General features: G+C 25.9%; 1 long non-coding RNA gene across 1 annotated transcript; it reads right to left on the reverse strand.

Moving 5' to 3' along the window:
• Positions 1–515: 515 nt before the first annotated feature.
• Positions 516–11598, reverse strand: LOC136076509 (uncharacterized). Its single transcript, XR_010636327.1, has 3 exons — positions 11499–11598; positions 2698–2815; positions 516–951 (listed from the first exon to the last, which is right to left on the reverse strand). It is a non-coding gene; the product is annotated as an uncharacterized LOC136076509 (long non-coding RNA).
• Between the last annotated feature and the right edge of the window lie 11589 nt (positions 11599–23187).

The raw sequence follows: 23187 nt of genomic DNA on the forward strand, positions 1-23187 counted from the left end.
ACATATCAACAAGTTCATTTAGCTATTATAACTTATAAATTTTTCTTATTTAACAGTTTTTTGAAAGTAATAATTACCAAAAGCGTCACCCAAAAACTTAGAAACAGTTATAATAATATGATATATAGTTGCATTTCATGATTCACGTTATGTGATGTGAAATACTATTGATTATTATTTATAAATTTTTTATTTATAATATAAATGATAAATTATAAAAACTTAAAAAATATTACGAATTTTATTCTAAGGTCGCATTTAATAGACGTCAATTGCTACCCTTGTAAAATGATACTTTCTAACTGTGTTTAAAAAAACTTACAAACTAGAAACTGGAACTTGTTTATACAGAGTTAGATGATCATGTACATTTAGGACTAAGAAAAAATTATAAACACTGTTAATGATACCGAAGTATCAAAAACATTTCCTTTAAGTCATAATAGAATACCTTTTTGAGTAATGTAGTAGGATACATGCTTAAACCTTATCATTGATAAAGGAGGAGTTTAAACAATGTTTTTTTTTCTTTATTACAATTTTTATTACATAATATCATTAGATAAGCACAAAAAAAATTCTTCTTTTTTATTGGCATCAACGCGGGTTTGAATGCACAACTCGCTATCTAGCTATCAGTGTACACCAAATTATGGTACAGCAAAGATTATTTTGCTAAGTCAAAAACTATTTTAATATGAACTGTGCGTAAACCACGATCTGAGCATTTTATGATCCATGATTATATGTCTTGTATTTGTTTGTAACATTTTCGGGCGATTATTAAGTTTTGAACTATGAGTTAGCCCAAAACACTGAGTAGCCGTGGCGCTGTGGTAGCACACTTGCTTCGGAAACAAAGGATCTGTGGTTCAAATCCTACCGCGAGCTTCCAATTTAATGCTCATCCGCGGTGCTCTGTGAGAAGACTGTAGGGACTTCTTGGGGCACCTAAATAGAATCAAAAAAAATGAAATTTGATTTTTTAAGCTAAAATTAGCTTAAATATATATAGTAAAAAATATAGTGGCTTTAAAGCTCTCATATTTTTTATGAGTTATATTTATTATCTTTTATCACAAAAATAATTGTTTTAAGTCTCAATATTTTTTATTTTAATTGCATAAAAATTGCTGACTCGTTTTGCCCCGTAAGGTCGGAAACATGAGATAGTTGTTACTATTTTTTAAATCCCCTAAAATATCCAATTAAAAATAATTTACTCACGTGTTATAAAAAGATTAATTTTAAATAGACTTTAATTTACACTTAATTAGTTTTTTGCTTAATTCCGGGACTGTGTAGTTAACTCTTAATTTTTAAATGTTTCGAACTGCCCCGAAATACTTTATGAAATAAACAAAGTTTGCCATTTTTATATACATTATAAAACACGTAACTTGAAAATATTTGTACGGCTTAATAAATGAAAAAAAAATAATTAAATAAAGTTTCGCGGATCTTAAAGGCATTTTTGTAATGGATTTTGAATTTTGCGAAAATTTGTTTTGCTTTACTGACTTAAGTAATGCTTGTTTCAAGTTAACGTTTGGTTTAAGTGAAAAAAAAAAATATTTTTATGATAATCTAACAATGTGTACATTCGATCATAAATATCTGAAATATAATTTTTTAGTTTTTTTTTAGATAAAAAGTATAAACAAATTACTAAAATTTAGCCAAGTTCATTATTTGCCGCGTTTATTCTAAAATTGAGGAAAGTTTTTATTATTTTGTTAAGTGTTATAAATTAAAACATTTTATTGGAATTTAAATTCTTTTTACAGAACAAATTTATTTCTAATACTTTAAAAGTTATAAGAGTTTAAGTAGCACATTAAAGTAAATGATTTTTAAAAATAACAAGAAGCCGCAAAGCTCGCTTGAAACAGCCGCGTTAATAGAGAACTGATGTTAAAAACTTTTTATAAAATTAAAGAAATAACTTAACGCAGAAAAATTTTCTCATTTTAACTAAAGTTTAAACAGGGCTGCGGAGTCGGAGTCGTAGAGTCGGAGTCGCGACATTTTTAGCGGAGTCGGAATCGCTAAACAAAATCGCGACTCCAGCCGAGTTTCCACTCATCCATTTTTCTACGGAAACGGGAAAGGAAAGAAGAAAATAATCACGTGAGCATGCGTAATAAAAGTTTTAACTTGTCTCAAGGAAAACTGTGCATGCTCACGTGATTATTTTTCTTTTTCCTTTTCCGTTCCTGTAGAAAAAGCGGATGAGTGGAAACTCACCTTCCGACTCCAATAGTAAAACTTCTCGGTACTGCACGTGCATGTACAAAATGTACTTTTAAGTAAAATGATAACTTTAAATACTTTATAGTTATATAAAGTATTCTAAGTTATGGAATAACTAAAAAACCCGTGCATATATTTTTGACTAACAGTAAACATATTTTAATACTATATTTTAGACAAATGTAAAAGGTGTCTACGGCCCCTATAGCCAAGACGCCCTTGACATTTTTTATTACATCCCAAGTGTTTTTATATTTTATAGAGTTGTTGAAATCAAGTCCGTTCACCCACGTAGATAAAATAAAAGAGTTTTTAATGGGTTTCAGTAATGAAATCTTAATTTCAGTTGATTTCTGTTAAATGTAATGTACGGGTGAGTCGAGATAATAGAGATAAGTCGGAATCGCTCAGTTGAACAATTCCTTGCCATTATTCAATACTTACCAAAACGTCCATAGCAGGTTTGTAGGTTGTAATCCCAGCTCTGCCAACTCAGTGAGTGAGTGGAGCTTTAGTGCTAATGGAACTCGCCTTGATTAGCTCTGCTATCGCGATGCTTCCTCTACAATTAATAAAATAAATAAAATCTAGTTCAGAGTAAAGAAATTACCACTTATCGTTAATATTGTCTCAAAGCATAGATTAGTAAACTAATAATCGAGAAACGACTGAACCTAAATAATTTAATAAACAAAGACATACAAATTTTTCAGAACATATGTAGAACCCATTATATAAATAACCTAAGACTATTTGATAAAATATTATTAACATTAAGTAACAATAGTTATAATAAATTAACGTTTTCTGATGACAACTCTGAAATACAACAAACAATACTTTAAAAACGCAAATTATTAGTAAATATTTTTACTATTATTTTGCGTTTTTAAAGTATTGTTTGTTGTATTTATTTAGCACAATTAATTGTGCTAAAAACGTTGATTTCTGATATTAATCTAATATACGGATTTGATACCAAATGTTTTAGTTGTTAGATGCAGACTGTTGTAACTGTAAAGTAAGAAAATATCAACAAAGAGAATAATATCAACCGCATTTATTTTGCGAATCATTTTGATATCACTGAGAAGTTTGAGGGCAGAGTGTGACAGCGACAGATCCAGGATTTTTTGGTGGTTGAGGTAGCTAACTTCCAGAAATGGAATAAACTCTAAACATTTGTATGTTTATACTTATGTCAAATAACGAGGCTGTGCAAAAAATTATCTCACAGCGTTCTAAAACTATGACCATATAAAATTTTTAACTCTCTCAAATTGAGGGGGTTTAAACTTTATAATTTTCGAATGCTGAGAGAAAGTACTATGAAACTTAAAATTTATAGATGAATATAAGTCTAATTAAGAATAGTTACCCTTTTGCATAATCACTATCTAAAACTTTATTTTATGCTGTCTGACGGTCTGAGCTAATTATATTGAAACATTACATGATTAAATTAAAAATTACCTAGGACGGTGATTATTTTTAATTAGTTAGTAGCTGTGTTTTATGTTATTAAATATCAAACTACTTAAAAGAATCTCTGTTTTAAATGGCTTTTGTAAATTAGAATGTTATTAAAATTTGGAAATAAGTTCTTTTTAATTATTAGATTTTACATAATAGTTATAAAACTTAAAAATAAATCCTTGCACGAAGTGTTAAGGAAAAATTTATTTATATGTAGCTATAAAACTTCGTGACTTGATAGAACAATATTACAATTGCATAGAAAATACAAGCGAGATACCGTTGAAGAGATCAAAAATAAAAGAAAACGCTACACTGAATAAAAGGATGTTTTACGTTAAGATAGCGTAAAATTTTACGTTAAGCAGACCTTTAGTATGAAAATTATTCTTCATATTACGTTAAGCGGACATTAAATTTTTTATTTAGTTTTTTTGCATCTTAAGTGAGTTTAATTACAAAATTTGTTTTCTAAAGCAAAATTAATATGTTTTTACTAGGAACTTCATTTCTATTTTGTTTTTAGGACCAAGATTTCAAGTGTCTGCTTTAGGTCAACTTTTTAATACTGTCTGCTTTGGGATCAAGTAGCGTTATATATATATATATATATATATATATATATATATATATATATATATATATATATATATATATACATATATATATATATATATATATATATATATATATATATATATATATATATATATATATATGTACGTATAATATAAATATATATATATACATATATATATTTATATATACATATATGTTTATATTATACGTACATATATATATATATATATATATATATATATATATATATATGTATATATATGTATTTATATATATATATATATACATATATATATATATATATATATATATATATATATATATATATATATATATATATATATACATATATATATATATATATATATATATATATATATATATATATATATATATATATATATATATATATATATATATATATATATATATGTACGTATAATATAAACATATATGTATATATAAATATATATATGTGTATATATATATATATATATATATATATATATATATATATATATATTAATATATATATATATATATATATATATATATATAAATGTATATATATATATTTATATTAGGCTTAGTCAGGAAGGCTTGCAATCTCACCACATAATATGACCACGCAAATATTATTTGAATTTACTCAACTTGACCGCAAGTGTTAATATGTTTTGAAAATTTGTATAAGTTTAAAAACGCGCAAAAAAAATTATCTTAACTATAAAGAAACTTAAAAGAAACAAATAAATTAAAAAAAAAAAAAAAACGAAAAACAAAATAAAAATAACTTAACTAAAGTAGCAAAAGTAAAATTAAAAATTAACTAGAATAAATAATAAACTATAATGATAAGATTATCTAGAATTATGTTTGGAATTAATAACTTGGAATCGTTTATTTTTGTTATGATTTTATAACAATACTATGCAAAACACTTTAAATAAAGTAACAACTTACAACTGATGATTGTTTAATAAACGCACGCATTTATGAGTTTAAAAAAAGATTTTTATCAATTCTTCGCACAAAAATAAAAATAATTTAACTGTTTATTTAAAAATTTATTTAAATTTATTTTGTTTAAAAACATATATACTAAAAAATAAATACGTATATAAATAAAAAAATGTATATATTATTCATAAATGTTTTTATAAAAAATCATAATCAGTTATTTGTTATTTTATTTAAATGCCTTTCAATATTATAAAAACGTAAGTAAAAATCAAAGTTATTTAATTCAAACGGCTTTCGAAAAGTTTTGTCTGTTTTTTTCTTCTCAACAAAAACTTCAGTGATACTTAAATAAAGTTTAATAAAGGGATTTTTGCTGTTTGAAGTCGTTTCTTATAAATTTAGTATTTTTTTGAAATTTTTTATTATTTTTTTTACTTATAAAAAAATCTTATATAAGTAAATAATATATTTAAAAATTATAAAACTTTCAATGATTTTACAATTAAACAAAATCATTATCTACTTTATTTAAATGCGTTTTGCTAATATAAAAATGTTAATAAAAGATAAACGCGTTAGTTAATCTTATATTAACATTTTTATATTAGCAAAACGCATTTAAAAAGTTATTTATTTTCAATTCTATAAAAAACCAAATTTTTCAACACATTTGTTAAAAACCGTGGTTAAATCATCAAAAAAAAAATTGTAAATAAAAAACATTTGCCACAAAAAAAAAAAAGGTAATATATGTTATATATGTATGTATATATATATATATATATATATATATATATATATATATATATATATATATATATATATATATATATATATATATATATATGTTATATGTATATATATATATATATATATATATATATATATATATATATATATATATATATATGTTATATGTAAATATATATATATATATATATATATATATATATTTTTTCTTTTTTTTTTACATACATACATACATACATATATATATATATATATATATATATATATATATATATATATATATATATATATATATATATATATATATTGTTTTAATAACGCAAGTGAAACTGCGTATTTATTATTTAAATTATAATATTTTTAATAGATTACTTGTAGACTCTATTAAATTTTTGCTGGCTAATAACAATATTTCTGGTATAATAATAAATTGTTTCGAAGTTTTTATTATTTAAATATTTAAAATTTTTACTTTATTACTCAATAACTTTTTAAAAATAAAAGTAATTGTTTCTTGCAAAACCGTCATTACTTCATTAAATGCAAATTTTTGGAATAAAAGTCAAATGACAACATATTTTTATTAGTTTAATCTCTAACAAAATCAAATTGTTATAAATGCTGATAAACGAAAGAATTTATTTTATATTTAAAAAAATAGACTGAAAATAAACATCCATATACATTTTAATACATAATAACATTTCTGACTTTGATTGTTTTAGTAGACTAAATTTACTGTATTTTAATAAATTTCAGTAATTTAGTTACGTAAGTTTAAAAAAAAGATGCGTCAAGTATCCGTTAGCCATTTTGTGTTGAACTATAACTATTGCAGATCACTCGAGTGCACAGCAAATACATTAGAAAACTGTTAAAAGCTGTCGATATCTTTTTTTTTAGCTTATTTTAAAAATTTGGTACTCAAGTAAAAAATCTTAGTATACTATTAATAAAAAAAAATCAAACTTTGGCTTCACTCGGGTAAACTGGGGTAAAGTGAATTTGGGGTAATGTTAGCTAGATATGTAAATTAAATTATTGTTGCATTTTAAAAACCTTTCAGTTTGTATTTTAGCATTATTTTTGCATAGTGCAAATTTTTCTTAAAAATAAAAATTTCAATATAGTGTTTGTTTTGATTTAAAAGTCATTTTAATAAACAAGTTTAGTGGAAGTTTTAAAATTCCATTGTTGAATTTTGCTGTAGGTTTTAGTAAACTTAAAATTTATCATTATTGATTTGTGCGAATATCAGGTAAATTACTTATATACATTTACTAAATTAGGATGCTAAATTTATAAAAGTCATAGTTTTTATCACAACATAAAGCAACTAAGTTTGTAGTTTGTAAATCAATTTAGTTCACTTTACTCTTCATTTTTCTGACTAATGTGGGTTAAATAAACTATTCTTTTTGTTACGTTTTTTCATCAAATACCATTTGTAGAACTCAATAAACATCATATCTATGCATCTAAATTGTTTTCTTTTATTTTTTTCCTTTTCAATATTTGTTTTAGTAACTTTTTTAAATTTATTATAGAAGTAATAAAACTACATTAATAAAATAAAATCTTGAAGAATAACAAATGCATCTGATTTTTGCAAAATGCTTATTAAAAGTTTAAAACAAAGAAAAAAAAACGTCTTCGTAAGCTACATTTAAAGAATATGGTGTTCCCAAAAGTTCAGTTTTAAGTCATTTTCTAGACAAAAATGCTCAAAAATTAGTGTAGGATGACAAAACTGATTGTCTGTGGATGCTAAATAGGATCTTGTTTTGGTTTTATCTACAATTTTTGATTTTGAATATGAATTAGAAAAAAAGCAGTTAATAAAGCATGTTTAAATTGCTTTTTTAACAGTTTGTAGCTTTAACCATATTTGCGGAACGATATTGCTTTCTCTTTAAAGTTAGAAACTGTTAAAAAAGCAACTGAAGATCATATAACTATTTTGTGTTTTGCCAGCAGACACTGTTCGCATCTGCTTCAGCCACTTGATATGGGAGTCTTTTGCCAAATTAAATCTGCATGGCGTGTCAAGGCTTAAGGTGGTTGGGAAATCTGTTTTTCCATCTTATTACAAAAACTACATGATATATCCTTTTGCTAATTTAAAAGTCAAAGAGTACAATCATTTGCCAAAACTGGAATTTTTCCCTTAGATCCATCTGCTATTGCATACGACAAGTTAATTCTTTCTGAAATCTATGAACACTCTTTTTCTCAGAAAACAAATTATTGTAATAATAATATCCCTATATTATCACTTCAGACACCAATGATCAGAATACTTGAAAATATTTTGTTAAAAAAACATCAATAAGTAACAAAGTTTTGATACCAATAGACAAAGACTTGAACGAAGAAAGAAAAAAATCAGCTATTGATATTAGATTACATTAGTATTGATTGATATTAGATTAGATTCGATTAGTAGATCGTATTGCTGAAATTAAGATGATATAAGGTAAAGTGAAAGAACAGCCAATGGCCACAAAGAGTGATGTTAGATCATACAATAAATGGCTAATGAATAATATAAAATGTAGCTATGGAGGTGAGCGTCTTACATCAAAAGATGCATTTAAAGTATTAACCCATAAAGCTAATGAAGTCGTTCAAAGATAAATCAAATCAAAGAAGCAACAAGACAATATACAAAATTACTTCACTTTACGCCAATGTTGGAGTAAAGTGAAAAGTGAGCTTTTTTTTTATATATTTATTGTATATATTTAAATATTTATTGTTATTATATTTAATATATATTTATTGTTATTATATTTATTGTTGTCATTTTAATTTTTATTCTTAGTATTTTGTTTCATTAGTTGTAACTAATACATAATAAATTTTGAAAAGCTCAAGATTTTAGACTTTTTCTTTTAATAATTTTTTTTTAATATCAAAAGAAGTTCACTTTACTCCAGTTTACCCTGAGTTTTTTTAATTTTTAATATCAGTATCATAATGCAGACTTTATATAATTTTATTCTTTACGTATTTATAGCTGGTGTTGAAACAAATGTTAGAGATTTAAATCAAGAAAATTGGGTTCAACCAATACATACACCTGGTTCTAATAGGTTGGTAGATCTAAATGAGAAAAACATGGGTAAAACAATTTTTAAATCAGAAAATACTAAACGGGTTAGAGATAGCGATTCAGGTTGGTTTTATTTTAAAATGCATTGCTAAAATGTTTACCTTAAGTTTAAATATATCTTTAATAAACACATACAAATAAATTTTAAGCTAAAATAATTTAATTTTTCATTTTGATAATACATTTATATATTTGATTTTTTATAACATGCTATTTATTTGAAGTTTTAGCATATATATTTGGTGTATGTTTATGCGTGAGTACTGAATGCCTGAGGGAATGTATTATATAAATAATAAAATTAAACTGCAAATTGAAACAAATACAAAATGAAATACTCTGTTATAATAGAAGGTCTATAAATATTCACCGTGCAGTTCATTGATAATATCTTGTGATGTTATGGCTTTACATTTAAATGCATCAAGTTTGATTTATCTTTTAAAGCAAACAGTTTTACACTCACCATACCGTAATTGGCAACACATACCGTCAAAATGAAATCAGAACTTTATTATTCAAAATCGATTTTATTTTAGACTTTGCTTCTTTGCAATTTTTTAATACTGCTTGCCAAACACCAGGTTGTAAGGTGTTCAGATTTTAATTTTTTTGTTAGCTAGACTAACACATAATGATGTAATAAAACATAAAAAGAACTAATTTAATGACAGTATTGTTTAGGATATAGGGTATTATTACTTAACATTAATTAACACTTCAAATACATTTTCAAACTTGGACAGACTTGGACAACTTGGACAAATTTCAGCTCACATTGAAATTTCAAGGCGCCTTCTGAATTGTTATGACTCACTAGGAAATGATGTTCTAATTTACTGGAAAGTTGGAGATCTTCTCAAATTAAATTTACTGTGATTGGGGCAGGTTTTACTTCTGGTTCATTTTCTTTTTCAAACCTTCAATAGCAACTAATTCCACACATTCCAAAACGTCATCATCACTTAGGGCTTCGTCCACAAGCAATTCTTCACCATCGTTTTCACCAAAAGTATCAAAACCTACTCCACGAGTTTCTTTGGCCAATGAAATAATTTCTGATGATATGTTTATTATTTGATTTGACTCATTTCTTTTTGATACGAATTTAGGCCAAGCTAGTTTCCAACATGCATTTAATGTTTGTGGTCTTATTTCAGCAATTGTTAAGGCAGAATAGTTTATACAGTCCAAAATATTAAATTTTTTCCAAACTTCAGTAACTGTGGTTGGTTCTTTTTCAAGTTTATCAAAAATGAATTGAAAAGCGAGCTTTACATAGTATTTCTTAAAGGTGGAAACAATTTCCTGATCTGATGGTTAAATAAGGCTGGTTGTATTTGGAGGAAAAAAGCTAGTTCTATGTTTGGATGTTCTAAATTTGCATGACCTGGTGCATTATCAAGAATGAATAGGATTTTAATTTCAAGAGGCTTCTTTTTCATGTATTTTTTGACTTCTGGTACAAGCATTTATCGAACCATTTAGTGAAAATGTCACCCAGGTCTTCTTGTTTTCCATCCAATTTACGGGCAGTATTTTTAGATCTTTACCTTTTAATGCACGTGGTTTCAAAAATCGATTTACAAGCAGCGTTTTCAACATTCGATTTCCAGATGCGTTACTGCAAAGCAAAAAAGTAACTCGATCTTTTTCAGCCACTTGAAGTTTTTTCAGACTTTGCAATGTAGGTACGGGTTGGCATCTTCTTCAAAAATAATCCAGTTTTGTCTGCGTTAAAATTTTGATTGGCATAATATCCGCCATCTTCGATAATTTTGGCTAGTTTTTCAGGATATTTTCAAGCATCTTCTTTGTCGGCAGAAGTGATTTCACCTTTTATCTTCAGGTTGTGAAAAGAATATCTTTTCAAAAAACCAGTAAGCCATCTTGTGCTGGCCGAAAATTTTGCATTATTCCCATCTGAATATGCAGATGGCTCTAATTCTTTCAATTGCTTGTAAAATCCAAGAGCTTTCTGTTTGATTAAATGCCCGTCTATTGGAATTCTCTTATGAGTTAAATCTTTAATCCAAATTGCGAGCGCCTTTTTCTTTTTTGTATTAGGGTGTCTCTTGAGTATGATGATTTTAGCACTCAAGTTTGTACCAGAAATGACAGATTTTCTAATTGCTGCTTGATGTTTTTTTATTGCTCTAACTGTAGATTCGCCTAAATTAAAATGTTTACCTAAGGCTGTAGATCTTTCTCCTTTTGCCAAACAATCCAAAATTTTCTTTTTTTTTTCTGAGGAAATTGCACTCCTCTTCTGTTTTTGCTTTTTATTATTATTATCACACATTTTTCTAAAATTAACAAAAAAAAAAAGGAATTTAAAGAAAGAAAAACGTTAAAAACTTACAATTCCTTTGAAAAAACTTATTTTGAAGTAAAACCTTTTTCTCAAAGTTTAGATTTCTACTGACTAATACTAATAGTAATAAATAGCTGCATAAAACATTACAGTTTACACATCATACAAAATATGAAAAGAATTTCAATGCTTTGTTTTTAAACGATTTATCAATTACGCACTAAGCCATAAAAAAATTAAATGATTTAAAGAATTTTCTGTTGTACCGCATAACTTCAAAATCGCATAAAAAAAACCCCCATAAAAGAGGGAATTGAGTTTATATATATATATATATATATATATATATATATATATATATATATATATATATATATATATATATATATATATATATATATATATATATATATATATATATATATATATATATATATATATTATATATATATAATAATAATAATAATAATAATATCTTTATATTTAATTTTTAAAAACCATTAATTAAAAAAATAAACTGAAATGAAACAAAAATACTATAAATTGCAAAATAATATCAATTATAAAATCAATTTTGAAAACAAATGTTAATCTGGATAAAGCAACTACTGAACTACTTAATCTTGGTCCAAAGTTTGTCCCATCACAAAAGAATATCCTTTATATGGACATCATCAGTAATATTCAAACTTGCGCCTTAGAACTCGAACAACACAATAAACAAACACAGGCAGAGATTCTTCGACAAAACTGTTCGAAAATTCTAACTAGTTCTTTAAAACTAAAATTAAAGATAATTTAACAAAATACTACGGCTTTCTTTAAAAAACCTAAAAAAGCATTCACACCTAAAGATATATCCTTTTTACAAAGAAGCAGGTTTTGCTTTATTAAACGAAAATGAAGCAAAAGATAAATTAGAAGAACAAATAAAAAAAGTAAAGTTATTGATTACGACCCAACACCCACATTCACCACTGTTTTTTAAAAACTGTTATGTAAATAAAGAAAACATGGTAAGTTAGACAATGCCTCTTACTTTAAAATGTATCCATCAGATTGCGTTCCACCTAGAATCTATGGAATGGTTAAAGCTCACAAACCAGAAAAAAACTACCCAATGCATCCACTATTAACACACCACCTTATGAAACATGCGAGTATCTGGTTAAAATCATTCAACCATTATTAGGCAAAAATAAAACTTGACTATATAATTTAAGTAGTTTTGTCAACAATGCCAAAGAATGGAAGATTGACCCTAATGAAATTCCAGTTTCATTTGATGTAGTAAATTTATATCCATCTATACCGATCGATGAAGCAATACCGGTTATTATTAGCATATTGAACGATGATTTAGAGGATTTAAAAACTAGGACTAAATTAACTCTTTTAGATATACACCAATTAATTGAACTTTCACAAAGCAAGTGTTACTTTTTATATGAAGATAAAATCCAAGTATTACCTAATTCAGGTGTAATTGGTTAATCGTCGATGGTAGTCATGGATGAGGCATTTTTACAAAATATAGAAAAAAGAGTCCTTAATCTAGCCTTTGTTAATTCATTCCAACCAGTAACTTACAAAAGATATGCAAACGATACCCATACTCGCTTCGATTCCAAAGAACAACAAAAACTGTTCCTAAAAACTTTAAATGAACAAAACCCCTCCATAAAATATACTCTTAAACTTGAAAACGAAAAAAAAAACTTAACTTTTTAGATATATCTATTACAAATACAATGAACGGATTTTATGAATTTTAAATACACCGTTAGGACGCGATAACCAATGTTCAAATAAAACCAAACTCTAACATCAACCCAAGCATAATTACTGGCGTCTTCAAAGGGTTTCTTTGTAGACCAAAACAAATCTGCTACCAAAAATACCTCTTACAAGAAAGTGATTTCCTCATAAATACGTTTTTAGAAAACGGCTATAACAAAAGTAGTCTTATTAAAAAACCAAAAACTATATTGACCGCGTCTCAAAAACTACTACATCTAAACAATTAAATAAGCAGTTTGTTAAACTACCTTGCATATCTATTATTGGCACTAAATTCCAAAGAGAGCTTAAAAAAAAACATCAGAGTTATATTTACTTTACTTCCCAATTTAAATAACATACTATGCAACAACAAAACAAAACTTCCACCGAACTCGAATCCAGGTGTTTACGAGCTTAAATGCTCATGCGGAAGTATATATATTGGTGAGACCAAAAGGAAAATCATTCCAAGAAGTGCGGAACACCAAAGAGCCTGTAAAAATCAAAAATGGTCAAGTTCAGGAACCACGGAACATTCTAGAACATGCCGTGGTACTTTTGATTGGCTGCATCCTAAAACCTTGGTAGTCATTCCAGAATACAGGATAAGATAAGTTAGAGAATCATTGAAGATAAATAAAGCAAGAATTCGACACGAGATAGGTATTGGGCAAATTGTTCTCAATAGAGATGACGGGGATAGTGTGAAAACAAAAACGTGTGGACCAATTTTGACAAAAATTTAACTGACGTCAATATTATATTATTTGATTGGTTTTTATATTTTATGCTTTTTAATGTCTTCTTTTTTAAACGGTTGGTTTTGTGTTGTTTTGTAACGTTTTTATCATTACCTAATGACGCTGACCACAATAGGTCAACGAAATATTGTAAATATATTATTATATCTAAAATATATTTAAAAAAATTGCCGCCTTGGGCAAATAGGGCAATTGGCTTTCCCCCTCCTGCTAACAAAAAAATTAATATTCTTTTAAAGTGAATTTTAAAGTGACAAATGAATAAATAAATATACATTACACATTTATTATTACAATATATTTTGTAACATAGAGTCAATAGAGCACAGGTGTTTTAGCTATAATTGTATTTTTCTTGATTTTATAGTTGCAAAACTCTGAAGAATAACATCTATTTCAGAAGCAAATTTATACTGAATAAAAAAAAGTGCAAGGTTTGACAATCTATCCTGTGACATTGCAGAACTCAAATACGATTTAGATTTTTAGATTTTGATTTAGATTTAGAGTTTCAACTTACTGAAAGATTGTTTACATGATGCAACTGAGACTGGTAAAGTTATAAATATCTGTAAAGCAGTAGCTAAAGTCATATATGATTCAAGTCCCAAAGATGAAGTGTAGGTAAGGAGTCCTATTGGAGAGAAGTTCATTTTTTCTTGCAATTTAGCTCTTCTAAGAGAGACATTAATATCTTTAAAGTCATCAAAAAGTTTAATGCCATTAAGATCATTATAGTACCAAAGGCGAGATTAAAACATTTCTTTTAAAGGCTCAATTCGGTCAAATGAAGGAAGTATTTCAGACCAGAAGTACAAAAGAGCCAAAACTTAAACCTTTGAATGGCAGAAAGAATAAGTTCAGCACCACCTCGTGATTCAAGCGTTCCTCCAGAAGAATCACGTAACATTTCCAAAGCTGCCAACACCTCCTCAAGTTGAGTTGATATGGAGGTAACTGCTTGCTGCAAAAAAAGTAACATTTTGACTATTTGCATGTGCAGCATGGACTCTAACCAAATTTAAAGAGTGGTTATTTCAAGGGACAAATATTGCTAATGAATTTAAGTCTAGTATTCGTTTTTGACTCCAGAATTAGCTCCTGTCATAGTTGCTTGATTATTTATCTAAAACTTGCTTCCGTTTCTGAGCAGCTCTAGTGACTTGAATCTGAAGCTGATCATCAAAAGCTCACCATTTTTGAAGTGTCTTTACAATTCTTTCCACTTTAAAAATGCTAAACAATAAGCGGAGCTTCCTCATGATTTGGAATTCGTGGATTAAGCTTCCAGTGAGAAAATCTTTATTTAAGATCAAAGCTGTTTCTTGTTGATGAATTAGATTCTCTATTAAATAGACAGCAGTAAAAAAAAACAAGGAATTTTTTGAAGGAGAATAACATAACCATGTTCTTAAGACCTTTTGTCCTTTGTGAAGTGTACGTGTAAACTGTTTCTTAGACAATGTTCTTTTCTTTTTCTTCATCAGTTGGGAAGGGAAAGTTTTGATTTTGCAATGACTCTGTTCCAATTTGTACCATTGCATCTCAAAAAGATGAGAAATTGTCATTGGCCTCATTCCAATATCATGACGAGACTTGCTTTTTCCTAATTCTTTGACTTGATCATAATTATCTTTTTCTATGTCTGCATGCAACTTTTTCGAAATTCCATTATGACACACTTCTATTTCTTGTTCTACTTCTGAAATAAATTCTGTAGAAACTGTGTTACTTGAAGCTGAGTTGCTAGTAAATACAGCAGAGGTTGAATCAGTACTTGTAGAAGAAATTGAGTTTGAAGGAGTAACATTGGTATTTGTTAAAGCAACTACAAAATTAACAAATCATATATTTTTTATGAGGAATAACAAGTTTATTTTCCCAATTATTTAATTTACCTTCTAACAAATGTTGTTTTTTCACAAATGTTTTCATGAAAGATTAGGATTAAGTTACTCCTTTTTCTCTTTTTGCAGCACTTTTTCTGCTTTAAGATCCACTTGCTTTCTGTCTTTTCATTTTTTAGAAATAGTTTTTTCTCACTTCTTTATCTACTTTTGCAGTTCTGTTCTTCTATTCTTCAAATTACGTCATTTTGTTTGCTTTGATCGTAGTAAACTTAATAAACGACCTTCAAACCACTTGAGATTGATCTCAAAATTGCGATACTATCAAACATGCTCTTCATATACCCAGCAAACATGTCAGCGTTGAATCAACGTTGAAAACCGGTCGCAGCGTAGAAAAAGCGTTGCAGTCACAAAAACAACGCGCTTTCAACGTTGAATCAATGTTTGTTTTTGTATACTAAATCGCGGTAAATTTAAACGCTGAAAAAGGGTTGAAATTGTAACGTATTTTAAGCGTCTCAAAAAAAACGTTTATTCAACGTGGAATCAACTTACGCAAAAAGCCACTTTAAAGACGATTCAAAATCTACGCTTTATCAACGTTAAAAATAAACCGCTTTTTAAACGTCACATTTTCAACGTTAAATAAGCGTATAAATTTCAACGTATATTACCTTCTCAAAAAATCTCGTTTATTCAACATTGAATAAAATTACGCAAATAATCACTGTAAAAACGTCGCAAAGTTTATCAACGTTAGACATTAGCTGCTTTTTCAACGTATATAAGCTATTTATGAAACAGCGTTTATTCAACGTTACATATACCAACGTTGAAAATGTGGTAGTTGAAAAAAGTTGAAAAAATGTTACTTTGCCAACGTTAATAAAATGTTGTTTTGACAACGTTGAGGATGTGGCACATTAAAAATTATTGTCTCATTAACTAGCCATTACAAAAATAATTTGCCGTAAAGTAAAGGCAAGGAAAACTTAATAGAATGCATGCAGATGGTATAAAAAAAATATTTTAATAAAGTTATGTTTTATAACTTTTTTTTATTGCTGCTAAACATAAATCTCTATACATAAATCTCAGGGTATATTCGGTTTTGTCAGGTTATTTTTGTTGATGATTTATTTATTTTAAGTTGACCATTTTAATGAATTGCAAAGTTATATTAAATATGTTAGTTCTAAGTTACAAATAGCATTTAATTTTAATAAGATTCAGATGTTTAAAGTAATATCAAAATAAATAAAACATAATAAGTCAGACTAAATTTAGTCTGTTAACAGACTCAACTTTTTATTTATTTAAAAAACTTTAAACACCTTACCTTAATTATCAAGCAAATACTTCAGTATAAATTCTTCAACCATTAATAAAAGTATGCATTATTATGTTTTTTTTTGTATAAAAACACGTTTGGATAAAAAAATTTATTTCTATTTTTTTGAAAAACTTCTAATTTAATTAGGAAAAACATTAGGACCTGATTATAGAGTTAATAAATTCTAACATTTATTTTTTATCGCATATTTTGATTTATTTTAATAATATCTATTTCTGCATGTATATATGGATGAATTTATGAAAAAATATATAAGAAATATATACATTTTATATATGTATATATATATACATATATATACATAAATATATTTATATATATATATAAATATATATATATATATAAAGATATATATATATATATATATACATATAAATATATATATATATATATATATAGATATATATATATATATATATATAAATATATATATATATATATATATATAAATATATATATATATATATGCATATATATATATATATATGCATATATATATATATATATATATATATCTATATATATATATATATATATATATATATATATATATTTATATATATATATATATATATAATTCAAAACTCAAACAAAAAAAAAAAATTATTTATGTCGTAATCTACATAACTGCAAAAATTTTATGTTTTTTTTAAATTTGATTGTAAAGAAGAAGAAAAGTATTTATAATTTTTTTTAACTCATTGTAAAAGTAACTCTATTAAATGAAATGAGCAATCTTACAATTTTTCTGTCCAAAGTAAATGTGACTAAGGAAAGAAGCATCAAAATTTTTTTTATAACGTACAATGTTTTGTCAATAAATTTTATTACAAATGCAAGAATATCATGTCTGATTTTCATTTTAATTAGTTTGTTGTGCCACTTATTGCTTTTACGACTGGTCCTAAACCTCTTGGCATGCTTTTTACAAGCTTTGATGTGAGATCAGCATCAATTGAATTCCAAATTTCAATAAGAGCCTCTTAATAATTATTTTATATTTGTTCGTTTTGAAGGAGGTATTTTGAGATTTTAAAATTGTAGAATTGAAAATTAAAATTAAAAAGATTTTTAAATTTAAATATTTTTTGAAGGAGGTATTTTTAGATTTTAAAATTACCCATATATTTTTAACAGAGTTAAGGTCCGGTCTTTGTGGCGGCCATTTAAGGATGTTAGCTTTACTTTTTTTTGAAGAACTGTTTTGGTACTTTGCATGTGTGTTTGAGGTCGTTGTCATTTTGATAAAAAATTTGCAATCAATTCTTTAATGGATTGACATAAATTTTTGAAAGCCAATCAACATACAACTTCCCTGACATTATACATTCAACATTCACCAGTCGTCCCACACCATTTGAATCAAAGCATCCCCAAGCCATAGGTGAGCCACCTCCATGCTTGACTGTTTTTGTAAGAATTCTATCTAAGAGTGCATCACAAGGTCTGCGCCAAACTCTTTTTGTTTTTTAAAGCCAAATATTTAATATTTATTCTCATCAGACCATAACACTAAGTTCCAAAATGCCTGACTCTTGTTAATATGCAGTTTTGCAGGAGCTAAAAGTTTTTTTTTGTTTATACGACTATTGAGGGGTTTACTTTTCTGAAGAAGGTTTATTTAAACCACCTAAATTATTAAACCACTTAAATTAAGTCTTTTAGTTGCAGTTCGACAGGAAACATTTAAATAAGAATTTTCAACAATCTGTTTTGAGGTTATTGTTAATTTTTTTTTTCTATCAGTGCAATTAAGATATTGGTTCTTGTTGAAGTCTTAATGGGGCGACCAAGTCTTTTCTGATTTTCAGCAGAACCAGTTGTTTCATATTTTATACACATCTTCCTAACACCATTTACTGATATTTAATATTTTTCAACACGTTGCTTGTAGATTAGGCCCTTTTTTCGATCACAAGTGACCCGAGATCTGATGTCCAATGAATAATTTTGATGATAAACCATTATTATTAGTTTTACTTTTTCTAACAATAAATTCCAAAAATTAAAGTTTAAAATGCTAATTGTTAATAACTTTAACAAAATATTTTTGATATTAATCCTTTTTAGTGAAAAGGTATTGACAAAACATATTTCATAGAAAAAATGTAGATATTTCTTACTTTGGTCACATTTATTTTAGACAGAAAAGCTGTTAGTTAGCAAATTTCATTATATACAGTAAACTCCTGTTTAATCAAACCTCCAAGGGGTATAAGAATTTACTTCAAATAACCCAAAATTCGAATAACTGAAAATGACCTACTTTAAGTTACTTACAAATTTTAATAAAAGTAGAAAGTAAAAAAAGATAAAGACCCTAGGAACGAGGTGTTTCTTAAGTTTTATCCTTGTTAAACAATAAATATTAGAACTTATCGAAAAAATAGTCGATTTTTTTTATTTTATTTTTTGTTGCTTAAATGTGTTTTTTACTGTCAAGGGGAGCAAAAAGTTGTTTTGAATAACCAAAGTTTCTAATAACTGCAAGTTCGAATAACTGCATTTCTGCATAACGACTTTTGCATGAGTTTGTTAAAGAAAATTCACAGGAAATGAAAATTACTTCGAATAAGCAGAAAATTCTATTAAGTGCCATTTCAAAAAACTGGAAGTTTATTGAATGTTTATATATATATATATATATATATATATATATATATATATATATATATATATATATATAGATCTATAGTTTGTTATCTTTGGGAAGAGCGGAAGAAAGAAAGTGATTCTTACGCCAACACATACGTCACTTTTAATTACTTTTGACTTTCATCCAACATTTGCCTGTTGGACGAAAGTAAAAACCATTAATTTAATTACAAATAAATCGTTTTTTAAAAAAACCACAAAAACGCAAATTTTTGATATTTTTGAATTGACCAGAATGTTTTAAAAACATTCTGAATGTTTTTAACAATATAAACAATGTTTTTATTTTTATTTTTTTTAATAAAATCTTTTTATTTTTAATTTTTTATAAAATGTTTTTATTTTTATTTATTTTTTACTGAAAATCATGCGCGGAGTGTTGCTACATCGACTATCTTATAGCCTGACTCGCAAGGGAGTACTGCTACATCGACTGACAAATAGCCTGACCCGCAAGGAAGTGCTGCTACATCTACTATCTTTTAGCCTGAACCGCAAGGGAGTGTTGTTACATCGACTGAGGGTTTGGTTGGGGCAGGCAGTCTATCAATTAATAAAAAAAATAATTTCGGTCTTGCATTTTAATTTTTACTATTGTCAACAAAATATGGAAAAAACTTTCGGACAACATCTACGGGTAATGGTGCAAGTTTTATTTTTTGATTTAGATTTTGTTTTTCAATGATATCCTGTCCTATCGATACGATATTCTGTAAATTGTATTTTTATATTTTGCATAAATATTTATACAAACACTCACACACACATAAATCTTAACGAAAATATTTATATTTATATATATATATATATATATATATATATATATATATATATATATATATATCTAATAATTGTATATTTTAAGCTTTTTTATATTTATCATTGTATATTACTGTTTGCATTAAAAAACGATTTTGGAAATATTGCAAGAGCAGAGTTCAACCTACAATTTAGTTTTATTTGTCAAATAAATATATATTAAAGCCACGTTTTATTACGTTAAATAATATTTTACAATATTTTCTACAGCACAATTAAGCGTTGATTCAACGATATATTTCAACCTTTACTCGACGTCTTTGAGTCACGTTAAATTGACGTTTTACTAACAACGTTATAAATCCTTGCAAAATAGACTGCTTTAACAGCGTTTATGCAACGCTTTTTAGGTAACGTTTTTTCAACGTTAAGTTGCGACGTTTATTCAACGCATTTTATATAACGCTTTTTTAACGTTTAGTTGCGACTTTTTTGTAACGTCATTTCGTAACGTTTTTTCAACGTTACACAATAACGTTTAATCAACGTCTATTAAACAACGTTACATATCTTTGCAAAATCGATTACTTTGTCAACGTTTCCGCAACATCTTTTGCGACCGGTTTTCAATGTTGATTCAACGCTAACATGTTTGTTGGGTAGTGAAAAAAATAACAGATTTTAAAAATGATTTTAGTTTAAAAAATCATTTTGAAAATAAAAATATCACTAAATAAAAAAAAAAAACTTTTTTTTTCTTTCAATGGTCAATTTGGCGCTCCTCCTAATTTGGCAGGGGTGTATATATATATATATATATTATATATATATATATATATATATATATATATATATATATATATATATACACGTATATATATATATATATATATATATATATATATATATATATATATATATATATATATATATATATATATAAATATATATATATATATATATATATATATATATATATATATATATATATATATATATATATATATATATATATATATATATATATATATATATATATAAGACAGCATTTAATTTATAGTAAATGTATGCATAAACTTATAATATATAAAGTTTTATAAAATTTTGCCTGCCATTGCTATCAATCCTAACTTTTTAACTGCCCATCTCAAGCAACAAAGTCTATTTTCTTCTCATGCAATGAGTAGAAACCTTTCTACTTATGGCATGAGTATAAAAGAGTTGAAAAAACCACAAACTATATTATTAAAGAGTATAAAAAACTACAAATTATGAATCACTTTGTGAATCAGGAAAACACAAATTATTAATAAAGCACTGCAAATTATGAACTATTCTATGAATCAGAAATAACAAAGCAAGAAAAGGATTTCAAAGTAATGCAAATTGCTTTAAAATTCTTTTCTTTGTTTGTTATTTCTGATTCATAGAATGGCCTAAGGTATTTCACGCGAGTTCCAAGATTTAAATAGAGAAGGTAAATAAAACGTAAAAACTAATTTAAACTCTATTTATAGTTATTTTAAAACAAAACAAACCAAAAATCAATTAAAAATCAATTATCAATTAATGAATTTCTAATTTAAAACGTTTTAATTTTTAAATAAATAATTTTTTAAGCTTTTCCGTAATCAAAAATTGATTTTTCATGTCTCACATTATGTGCAAACAGCTTTGATATAACTTTTTATTAAATGAATTTGAGGACCAGAAATATTTCCAGATTTTGCAATTTTCTATTACCTAATTCAAGCCAAGCATTGTTTAATCCTTGACATATAGCGCTATTCACAAAACAATACTATTTTTCAAAAAAGTTTAATGTTTTTATAATTATTTTACACTTTTATTGAAGAAAAAAAAAATATATATATATATATATATATATATATATTAGTCGTAAATAGATGAATTTACTTAAGACTAATTTTAAAAATTAAAATTAAAAACATTTTATTAGTTTTGTTCCAATGGACTGCAAAAAAAATACATTTTCAAAAATTACTTTATTATATATTATCACATAAGCAGTTGTTTTATAATATAAATATTTTATAATACTGTTAAAATAGATAAGACTTCCGCCTAAACAGCTAGAAGACGTGTTATTTAATAATTGTAAACAAGTTAAATAAAACTAAAACTAGAAAAAAAAAGTTTTGTTAATTTAAAGTTATTGTTTATATTCAATCATGATTAATGTTCAGACAACCGAATTCAATAATTTTAAAGCAGAGCAAGAGAAAATAATCGGTGCACTAAACAAGCCGATTGATGAGTAAAGTTGTTAGAAAAGATTAGAGTTTTAGAAAATGTTGAATCTACTAGTAAATCAACTTCAATATCTTGGGCAAGCGTTGTTAGTGTAAATGCATCAGTAAAAATGTCAGAGGAGCAACTGCATATTATGAATGTTGTTGCTGCCAAAACAAAAGAAAGAACGTAACAAGAATTTAATGTTACAATTTTTGGAATTAATGCATCAAAAGATTTAGACTTAAATGCTAAAGAGGAAGACAAAAAAACGATTGTTGATGTATTTAAATCAATAAACGCAACAATTGAAACTAAACAAA

Source organism: Hydra vulgaris, chromosome 02 (genome assembly GCF_038396675.1).
Source record: "Hydra vulgaris chromosome 02, alternate assembly HydraT2T_AEP".
In the NCBI taxonomy this organism is placed as follows: Eukaryota; Metazoa; Cnidaria; class Hydrozoa; order Anthoathecata; family Hydridae; genus Hydra; species Hydra vulgaris.